Below are 11,720 nucleotides of genomic sequence, written 5' to 3' on the forward strand. Positions count from 1 at the left end.
CCTTTCCCTCTCTGGGTCCAAAGTCCCCAGTCACTTCATCACTCCATCACTGCAGGGAGGTAGTATCCGTATTTGATGATGTAACAAATGCCTCTCTCAGTCTCTCTGTACCATGGGTACCCCAAATTTCCTGATATCTGTGCCAATATCCCTCTCTATTTGTTCGGCTTTGTTAGTTTATGCTTCCTTTTCTCTGGAAATGCAGCCTTCTAAGTGGGGTTGCTCTAGCCCTGCATTCCAAGGTCTGCAGGGGGCAGAGGCACTCGCCAGTGTGGGCGTGGAAGCGGGAGCTGCGTGCAGGCAGATAAAAGCTCAAATGCCTGTAATTCCTCAGCAATTTGATCTTTTAAAAAAACAAGTTCAGAATGTTGAAATATAAGATCTTATGTTTGTTCAAAGGCTATCTGTCTGCTAGACAGAGGTTTCCTATGTGCGATTCTGCCCCTTTTCCCCAAGACTGCCCTACCTGAGCTGCCTGGTCAGGGAAGCGCCGGAAGTCCTCTCTAGGTGACTATAATTTGAAAGAGAACTTTTCAAAGGATAAAGGATCTCTTCTGGTTTTTACTTATAAATACAAAATTGTACACAGTATGTGACTAATAACTAACCACGTCTGGCTTGATGAAGCCTCTGTCTGAGCACCATTGAATGAAATGTTCTTTTGCAGCATCCAAACTCTTCTTATCAGTCCTCTTACAGTACAGTCGAATCAGCTGCTCTGCAAACCTCTCAGGCAGAAGCTGGGAAACCTTGTGAAGGAAGAGAAGATTTACTATCACCCTGAACTCAACTTTCCCAAAACTCTTAAACAGCATTCTTGAGGCTATATTAAAAGTACCCCCATTGTTTTGCTATTTTACCCAATCATAATCCAAAGAAAATAATTTATGACAGTCCTCACATTGCAAAACATCCTACAGTTTTATGCAAATTAAGAAGATTAAAGGTTTGTATTATATAACTATATATAAAATCAGGTATATGTTCATTTTAAAGATAGACATTATTTTCCTTTTACACACTGACTTTAGAATCTAAACCTGAAGAGTCCTTAGTTATTCTTCAGACCTGGAACTGAACTCACACCTGTGGCTCAATTTCATCCAAATAGTAAACAAGTTTATAGGGTGACCAGTAACAGTGGTGGTGGCTATGTGCCGTGGAGTCGGTTCCGACTCACAGCAACCCTATACAGGGTTTCTGAGGCTGTAAATCTTTAGGGGAGCAGAAAGCTTTATCTTTCCCCTGAGGAACCATAGGTAATATTGAACTGCTGACATTGAGGTTAGCAGCCTGACTCATAACCACTAAGCTACCAGAGCTCCTTGAACAATAACAGTAGGGAGGCATAAAATCAATCATTTTAGATCCAAAGGGTAGTATTTGCCCAAGAACAAAGGTCAGAATGGTTAGGAAAGGAAAAGAATCAGGAAACACAGGGAGAAGTGACCTAAGGGATGGTGAAGTATCGGGACTGTGTATGAGCTGCTGGATGAAAAAGTTACCTGCTCTATTAAACCTTCCCCCAATTCACAAAAAGTTTAAGGAAAAAAAGAACCAAACCTGCTATAAAATGCAAATTACTGTAATGATGTGCCAAATGTCACTGTGGCATAGATATTTTACCTAAGTAGACACCTGAAATCCTGGTGTGGTGCTGTAGAATAACACTGAGCTAATAACCACAAGATTGGTGGTTCAAACTCACTAGCCACTCTTTGGAAATCCTGTATAGGGTCACTATGAGTCAGAACAGACTCATAGTAAGAAGAACACTTAACAACAAAGTAGATATTTACCGTCTCTTTAGGAATCTTGACTGCTGTATTGGGATTATTCTTACTATAGAAGTGGACATGATCAATAGGGTTCTTCTCTTCCATTCCATAGTCCATGTTGATAACCTTAATATAAGCAATAAGTAGGTGATCACTTTCATAATACCCACGAGAACAGAGTTCAGGGTGTAGAAGCATCACAGGAAAAGGAGCTGGCTCTTTGGGGGTTCAGAAGCCAGGGTACTGCTAAGTGGCTCAGAGTGGAATAAAAATAACTCTGGTGCACAGCCCACAGGGATTGTGGTTTGAAATCTGGGAGAAAATAAAGTATTTACATATTGCACACCTATTACCGGTGGTCACTGTGCTGAGCACTATAGATAAAACAGATTTTTGATACATTTCCAGGACCTATAGACCACGTGGCTTAGATTGAGAGTGAACAAATAGCAAAATCTGTGAAAGGCAGAACCTGTGAAAGGCAGAAACCTTTCAGAGAAGGAAAACTCACTGGGTATTTTTGAGGAGTAGAATTCTTTTAAAAAGCGGTAGAAAAGTGGTAGTAAGTACCAGAAAACACGTGAGGCTGGAAAAACAAGGCAGTCCCAGTGGTTCTGGTTCTCGCAGGTTTCAGTAATTGTATTTGTTAAAAGAATTACCAAAACAAAGCAAAATATGCCGTGAAATCTAGCAGAGGTTCAAGGTGCCCTGGTGGCACAATGGTTAAACGCTTAACTGCTAGCTGAAAGGCCAGAAGTCTGAATCTACCAGCTTAGCGGCTATTGATCTGCTCCTGTAAAGGTGAGAGCTGAGGAAATCCTATGAGGAAGCTCTATCCTGTAGTACTGTTAAGTGGTGAACTGACTTAGTAGTGGGTTTGGTATTTTGGGGAACATTTAGCCACATAAGCACAACTATATTAAAAATATTGATCGAATATGCCACAGAAAATTTAAAAACTGTTTTTTCCCAATTTTCCATAGTGAGAACATGTACTACTTTTATCTTAGTAGGGGCTTTATCTTTACTTATCATCTTACCAGCCTTGGTACTTACATCCACTATCAAATCTTCAGCCTTCAGTTTAGCTTCTAGCGATACATTGGGTTTTACATTAGCAATCTCCTGTGAAAAGCACTGATAGTTTTCCTAGAAAAGACAAGACTCTGCATGTTAGAACTCCAAGTTTTTTACTATACAGTGTTTATGCCACAAAAGGTGTCTGTGTGGTAAAAATGAGACTTTCCTAGAAAAAAGTGGGTAGTTAGTCCTGACAAATATATAACTGCTGCCTTTGCTATCCTTTAAATAAACCACTTTCATATTCTGCAAATAAGTGGTATCAAAATATTAGTAGACAGAATGAGATAAAATGTGAATCAAGAAGTCTTGGGAAGTAGAGCGTATGAAGTAGAAGTATGACTCATGTTACTGGCTTTCTGGCAGAGAAAGACCTTCAACAGCAAGAGGGGAGAATGGGTGCTGGGAGCAGAGAAGACAGATCTGTGCAGTCAGGAGAACCCAGTAGGCGGTGGAAGAAGTCAAGCAGCTAGAAGCAGGTCCTCAGAGTCTCAATGAAGGTCATATTGTTGTTGTTGTTAAGTGCCGTCGAGCCGGTTCGACTCATAGAGACCCTGTATAAGGTTGCTGAGGAGCAGCTGGTGAGCTTGAACTGCCAACCGTGTAGTTCAAACTGACCTTGCGGTTTAGCGCAACACAGTGCCAAGTCAGCACTCCAAGTACCTTAGTCTGAGGATCCTTCTCCTTATTTTCCTGCATTTACACTCAGACAAAGCTTCAGGCAAAGGAAAGGTTTGGAGTCAGTTAAGGAGCTCTGGTAGCGTAGTGGTTACGAATCGGGCTGCGAACCTTAAGGTCAGTGGTTCGAAACTACCAGCCGCTCCGCGGGAGAAAGATGAGGCTTTCTACTCCCGTAAAGATTTACACCCTCGGAAACCCTGTACAGGGTCGCTATGGGTCGGACCCGACTCGATGGCACTTAACAACAACAACAACAACAACAACAAGACCCAACTTTGAATCCTGGCTCACTAAATGTGCTTCTGTGAGCAAATTATATAATTTCTCTCAAGCCTGAGTTTACCCATCTGTAAAACAGGCCCAAGAACATTACATTCTGCAAAGATTAAATGAGAATGAATGTAAAGGGTTTATTAGAGTGATTTTCATATTTGACTTTCCTTTCTTTTCCCTTCAGCATCAGACAGCGGGTTCATGGGTTTCTCTTGGAAGACAGAGATGGAAAGATAATGGGAAGGTGTGTGACAACTCACTTACCCTTTTAATCTTTTCAAGTCCCACTGGCAGAAGAGTTTGACCCACATACTTGTATAGTTTGCGGCATTCAATTTTTTTTAAGATCTCTCGTGCTGGATCCAATTTGGGATCAGTGGAGTGTAAAATCTCCAGAAACATGTTATCTACCATTTAAGAAATATCAGTTATATTAAAATGAACAACCAAGCTTTAAAAATATATTACAGATACCAGATACACGATATACAATCAGAAGTGTTTTTAGAAGATTAAAGTGGAACAATTGTTTTAAAACACATTCTGGTCAGTGTTTTAGATTTACTCAAGATAATCCAGTAGGAGGGTTCATTCATTCGAGTCGACTGTTGAAGCAAGGTGATGGATGCATACTCCATTGTATTCAAGTTAATTCCAACTCATAGTGACCTGACAGTACAGTGTAGAACCATCTCATGGGATTTCCAAGTCTGGACATTTTTACAAAGTAGACTGCCACATCTTTCTCCCACAGAGCAGTTGGTGTATTTGAACTGGTAAATCTTTCACTTAGCAGCCAAGTACTTAACTACGGTGTCATCAGGGCTTCTTAAATTAAGTAGATTCCGACTCACAGAGGCTCTATGGGGCAGAGTTGTTGCTGTTGTTGTTAAGCATCACTGAGTCAGTTCCGACCCATAGTGATCCTGCACAGGGTTTCAAAGGAGCTGCTGATGAGTTCAAACCACAGACCTTGCAGTCCAAACTGACCTTGTGGTCCAGTGCATTGTCCCATAGCATCACACCAGGACTCCATAGGAGAGAGTAGAACTGCCCAATAAGTTACATATTTCTCCCACAGAGTTGCTGGTGGGTTCCAACCACTGATAATTTGGTTAGCAACAGGTGCTTAACCATTACACCACCAAGACTCCTATCACAATGGTACATACATTGCTGTTGTTCAGTGCTGCTGAGTCAGTTCTGACTCATAGCAACCCTGTTTAGGGTTTTGAAAGAGCTATTGGTGAGCTTGAACTGCTGACCTTTTGGTTCATACCGACTTTGCAGTCCAGCACATTGACCCACAACACCACACAGGGACTCGGTAACATAGATAGGGATGAATTAATTTTACTGTTGTTACACTTGGATTTTTAAAGTAAGTGATACTTAAGTAATTATAAACAAAATTACGTCTGGTATCTGCTTTAAAATACTCAAAAGTCTGACAGAAGCCAATGGATGAAGTAGATAAGGCAAAATGCATAAATGTTGATGCTAAGTGATAGGTACATGAAATTTGGTAAATTTCCTCAATACAAAGTTTTAACAGGTTGCATTCTATGATGATACTGTTGTTGAGCAGTGCCACTGAGTTGGTTCCAACTCATAGCGAGCCTGTATAGGGTTTCCAAGAAGCAGCTGGTGGATTCAAACCACTAATCTGTGGGTTCAAACCAGCCATGCAGTCCAGTGCATTAACCTGTAATGCCACAGTAGGACTTTGTATGATGATACTAGAAGGTAATTTTGTTTTTTATTTAGTATTTTGCCTTTCCTACGATCAAGTTAATATATGTGTACCCACTAGTTAGTGATTTGCTCTCCCATCCCCCTTCTATACCTGATAACCATCAAAGAATATTTATTCAGTATAAAAACCTTTTCTTGACTTTTTATAATAGTGGTCTCATATATTATTTGTGTACGGTTTTACAAACTTATCTTTTTCCTCTAGTTTTTTCTATGGAAAATGCCCAAATAAAATATCCTTTATCTTATACCATTCACATCAATTCAACAATTGTTACCATGTTCCCACATTTGTGTATGCATTGTCTCTCTCTCTCTCTCTATAGGCAATTTTTATGAAACATTTGAAAAGTTTAGTTATCATAACCCTTCAACCCCTAAATACTACAGAGCTCTGAAAAGACAATGTTCTATACTTTGCATTTGTCAAAACTCTAGTAAATATGCGTTAGTACAAACTGAATGTAAATTTTACATCAAAAGAAAAAAAAACTATAAATAATGATTCATCTTTAGTTAATATGCATGCTAATGAATTCAGGGTAAAATGTACTAATGTCTTCAGTTTGCTTTGAAATGCATTAAAAATTAAATAGACTAATAGATGGGAGTGCTGGTGTGGTGGCGCTGTGGGTTAGTGCACAGGACTGCAAAGTTGTCTGAACTGCAAGGTCGGCAGTTCAAGCTCACCAGCTGCTCCTTGGATACCCTATACAGGGTCACTATGGGTTGGAACCCACTCGACGGCACTTAACCACAACAATGGATGGATAAAAGGGATGGTAAACAGATAGGTAAGTAATATAGGAAATGGTAGAATTAGGTGGTAGACATATAGAGGCTTACTATAAAATTCTTCAACACTGCTGTGTGCTACTAATAAAATGTGGAAAAACATTCCAAAAACAAACCAACCAATAAATGAAAGAAAGTAGAGATTGTGAATCAAATTTCTACTGACTTTTAGAAAGCAGCAAAGCAGGGTGAGCTGACTTTTAGAAAGCAGCAAAGGTAATGGAGATCCTGATGGTTCGAATCCTTTAAGGTAATGTAGTCAAAGGCACTTAGATTACTTGAGGAGCCTGTTTAGAGCAAACCATTGAGACTGACTGCTAACCTCAAGCTCAATGGTTTGAAGCCACCCAGGGGCTCTTAACTAGCCAGCAGCTAACAACATTTCTCAGAATATGTAAAAGAGAAAGATTCTCCCTGCCTCAAAAGAGAGGTGGAATGGTCGTATTGCTTCTTCTCCCATACTCTTGTGGAGAATGCATCAAGATGTGACCTAATCTCTTCTCTGGGATTTTGCACCTGGAGCTAATGAGGTAAAGAAGTAAAGATCACTTAAATCAGTGTGATCTGAGGGCGAGAACTTGTATTCACTTGTTAACTATTCTGTAGGGTTAGGTGCACACAACAGCACACTTACAAAGCACTTACAATCAGACATTGCTGCAATATCTAAGTACCTGATCACCATCTCCTGAGCAGAATGAAAACCAGTGTGGGTGTTGTGGAAACTCAACGGTGAGCAAGGTCTCTTTACTAGTCTTGAGCCACATTTAAATGTATAACATTTGAAGGTTAGTCATCTGAGCCCAAACTGTAATTAATTTCCTCGATCAAAAGAAGATAGTTTACATGTAAATATAACTTTATAGGCTAAATCGTTAGAACTGGATCCTGATGAAGAGATGCAAAACAAATGCTGAATGCTATTGCCTTTTTTCATAAAAGTGAAAGTCTTCTTCAGATTTCTTTCAGTTAGTGAAAATAGGTACAGTAACTAGGTTTTCATAAAAGAGAAATGATGTTAAAGTTTTGAAAAGCAGAGGATTCGGAGATTTCAAGTAGAATCCCTGGTGGTACAGTGGTTAAGTGCTTAGCTGCTAACCCAAAGGTCAGTAGTTAGAAGCTACTATGAGCTCTTCGGGAGTAAAGACCTGATGATCTGTTCTTGTAAAGATTGTTGTTGTTAAGTGCAGTCAAGTTGGTTCTGACCCATAGCCACCCTGGGTACAACAGAACGAACCACCACCCAGTCCTGTGTTATCCTCTCAGTTGCTGCCACTGTGTCAATTCATCTTGTTGGGGGTCTCCCGCTTTTTCACTGATCCTCCACTTTACCAACCAAGATGTCCTTCTCCAGAGATGTGTTCCTCCTGATAATATATCCCAAGTATGAGAAATGAAGTCTGGCCATCTTGGCTTCTGAGGAGCACTTGACTGTACTTTTTCCAACATAGATTTGTTTATGTTTTTGGCAGTCCATGGTACCTTTAATATGCTTCTCCAACACATAACTCAAATGCATCCATTCCTCTATGGTCTTCCGTCACATTAGGTCACTATGAATCAAAATCAACTCAACAGCACACAACGAAAACATGCTTCATTTAAGAGTCAAAACAAAAGTATGTGTTAAGGATCCCTTCCCCCATTTTATAAGATGAGAAAACAAAGGTTCAGAAAGGTTAAATTACTTTGTCAAGGTCACCTCATTTGTGCTAGGCAGAGCTAAAACGCAAATCGAAAAGTATATAACCACTTGAGAATCAGAAATACATTTCAATGTTTGGAAAACAACTCATTTGTAAGCTAGAGGCAGTTATATTTTCTTTGAGCTGGACCACTTATGTTACCTTCTAGCTCTTACCTGTCAGTTTAGTAAAGGCTTCCATGTCATCAATTGCTGTAGAAATGTGGTACTTTTTTCCTTCAGCACCTGTAATCTCTATGTAGGGGTCTGCTTTGAGGAAAGCTTCTGAAATCCTAAAAAGGATCGTTTAAGCTAATGAGAAATTTTGAATATTTGCTTTAAATGTTGCTTAAAGTTAGGGGAATATTTCTACATTTGTTGTTGTTAGGTGCCATCAAGTTGGCACAAACTTATAGCAACCCTATGCACAACAGAACAAAACACTGCCTGGTCTTGGGCCAACCTCACAATTGTTGCCACGCTTGAGCCCACTGATGCTGCCACCGTGCCAATCTATCTCGCTGGGAGTCTTCCTCTTTTTTCTGACCCTCCACCTTACCAAACATGATCTCCTTCTCCAGTAACTGGTCCTTCCTGACAATATAGCCAAAGTATGAAAGATGAAGTCTGGCCATCCTGGCCTCCAAGGAACACTCTGGCTATACTTCTTCCAAAGTATATCTATTTGCTTTTTTGGCAGCCCATGGTACTTTCAATATTCTCCTTCAACACCATAACACAAATGCATCAATTCTTCTACGGTCTTCCTTATTCACTGTCCAATTTTGACATACATATGAGGTGACTGAAAATACCATGGCTTGGGTCAGGCGCACCTTGGTCCTCAAGCTGACATCTTTACTCTTTAATACTTTAAATAAAAAGGTCTTGTGCAGCAGATTTTCCTAATGCAATACATCGTTTGATTTCTTGACTGCTACTTCCATGAGTGGTGATGGTTGATCCGAGAAAAATGAAGTCTTTGACAACTTCAATCTTTTTTCCATTGATAAGAATGTCGTTTATTGGTCCAGTGGTGGGGATTTTTGTTTCCTTTACACTGAGATGCAATCCATACTGAAGGCTGTGGTCTTTGATCTTCATCAGTTAACTAGTTTAAGTCCTCTTCACTTTCAGCAAGCAAGGTTGTATCATCTGTATGTCACAGGCTGTTAATGAGTCTTCCTCCAATACTGATGCCATGTTTTTCTTCATATAATGCAGCTTCTTGGGGTATTTGCTTAGCATACAGGTTGAATAAGTATGATGAAAGAGTACAACCCTGTCTCACACCTTTCCTAATTTAAAACCATTCGGTGTTCCCATGTTCTGTTAGAATAACTGCCTGTTGGTCTATGTACAGATTCCTTATGAGCACAATTAAGTGTTCCGTAATACTCATATTTTGCAATGTCCATAGCTTGTCATGATCCATATAATCAAAGGCCTTTGCATAGGCAATAAAGCATAGATAAACACCTTTCTGGTATTCTCTGCTTTCAGCCAAGATCCAACTCACGTCAACAATGGTATCACTTGTTTCACATACTCTTCTGAATCTGGCTTGAACTTCTGGAAGTTCTCTGTTAATGGATGGTTGCAGCTGTTTCTGTATTAGCTTTAGTAAAACTTTACTCGCATGGGATGTCAAAGATATTGCCCGATGATTTCTGCATTCCACTGGGTCACCTCTCTTTGGAATGGGTACAAATACAGATCTTTTCCAGTCAGTTAGCCAGTTAGCTGTCTTCCAAATTTCTTGGCATAGATGAGTGAGTGCCTCCAGTGCCAATTCACTTTGTTGAAAGATTTCAATTTGTATTCCATCACTTCCTAGTGCCTAGTACTTTGCCAATGCTTTCAATGTACCTTGGACTTCTTCCTTCAGGATCATTGGCTACCTCTTGAAGTGGCTGAATATTGACCATTTCCTTTGGGTACAATGACTCTGTGTATTCCTTCATCTTCTTTTATGTTTTCCGAAGCATCCAATAACGGGCCCAGAGAATCCTTCAATAATGAAAGTTGAGGCTTGAATGTGCTCTTCAGTTTCCCCATCTTGAGAAATGCTGAGCATGTTCTTCCCTTTTGGTTTTCTAACTCCAGATCTTTGCACATTTTGTTGTAATATTTGACTTTGTCTTCTTCAGCTGACCTCTGAAAAGTTCTGTTCAGCTCTTGTACCTCCACGCTTTTTCCATTTGCTTTAGCATCTCTACACTGGAGAGCAAGTTTCAAAGTCTCTTCTGACATCCTTTTTGATCTTTTCCTTCTTTCTTGTCTTCTTAATGACCTTTTGCTTTCTTCCTGCATGATGTTCTTGATGTCATCCCCAAACTTTTCTGATCTTTGGTCTTTAGCGTCTAATGTATCAAATCTGTTCTTCAAATATCTCTAAATTTAGGTGGGATATATTCAAGGTCATATTTTGGCTCTAGTGGACTTGTTCTCATTTTCTTTAGCTTTAGTCTGAATTTGCATATGAGCAACTGATGGTCTGTTCCACAATCTGCCCCTGGCCATGTTTTGGCTGATGATATGGAGCTTATCCACCTTCTCTTTCCACGGATGTAGTCAATTTGATTTCTGTCTAGTCTACATTAAGGAAGTAAAATCTCGAGGTATAACATTCTAAAGACAACTGATTCTCATTCATACTAAATTAGTGCATGAGTTAGAATGCTTACTAGGCCTCTGGTCCTATGGAAGGGCTTTAGATATAGCCTTTCAACAATAAGGTAGGTAAAATCAGCCCCAGTTTTATATAAACAGAAATTAACTTTCATTTAATCAAATTAGGAAGAAGCAGTACTAGCTCTGGACCTAGATTTGTCCAAATTAAGAAAAAAAAAAAAAAACACCTTACCAAAGTATCAGTTATACAAATAGGTTAACGTATTATTCTAACTAGTGTTTTTATGGCAAATAAATAAATAAAATAAAAATGAATGTGTACAGGAAGAACAAACAAGATGGCAGATCGAGTTGGAAGTGCAGTAAGGAGCTCCGTCAGCAACAACACAGAATACCTGACCAAGCAGGCTCAGGGGATCATCCCAGAACTCTGAACCACATATAAAGGGATATTTATAAAATTGGAAGGCTTACAGTTTTATAAAATTGTAATTTGGGGCAATTTAAAAAATTGTAATTTGGGGCAGAAGCAAGAAATCCATTGCTTTCTAGTTCGGGATGCTCAGCTGCTCCAGAAGCTGCCATCTTGGGTAAGACCAAGCGGGGAAAGGATTGGAGCAGCCACAGACACCTGGCAGAACTGCAGAGATAATGGTGTGGACATTCTTTTCTTTTGGTATCTGTTCATTGGTCCCTTGCTGACTGAGCACCTCCATTCTGGTGACTATACGGGTGCCTGAGCTAGTGGACACCCCAGCCCCACCCTCGGAGGGTTCTACTACCCATGGGCACAGATCTCCTTGAAATTTAAAGATACAGTTTCCAATTAAAAACAAACGGCCACAGTCAGCCATGAACTGTTTATAACTAGAAAAAAGGCCTGAATGGGGATTGTGGAATGGGACAAGCAGACAAAAAAAGAAATAGGCCAAAAATCAAATGCTAAGTTACCTCAAAACGACCAACAGTGGCATCTTGGAATTTCTCAAGAAGAAGAGTGAAAAGGGAAGCCCATTTCCTGATCACATCTACGTAGAGGC

The 11,720-nt window shown here is 39.9% G+C and overlaps 1 pseudogene; it reads right to left on the bottom strand.

Annotated features, from left to right (window-relative positions):
- Window positions 1-11,720, bottom strand: part of LOC102824696 — a 78,763-nt pseudogene that overhangs the window by 3,078 nt on the left and 63,965 nt on the right.

This window comes from Chrysochloris asiatica, unplaced genomic scaffold (genome assembly GCF_000296735.1).
Source record: "Chrysochloris asiatica unplaced genomic scaffold, ChrAsi1.0 scaffold00337, whole genome shotgun sequence".
Lineage (NCBI taxonomy): Eukaryota > Metazoa > Chordata > Mammalia > Afrosoricida > Chrysochloridae > Chrysochloris > Chrysochloris asiatica.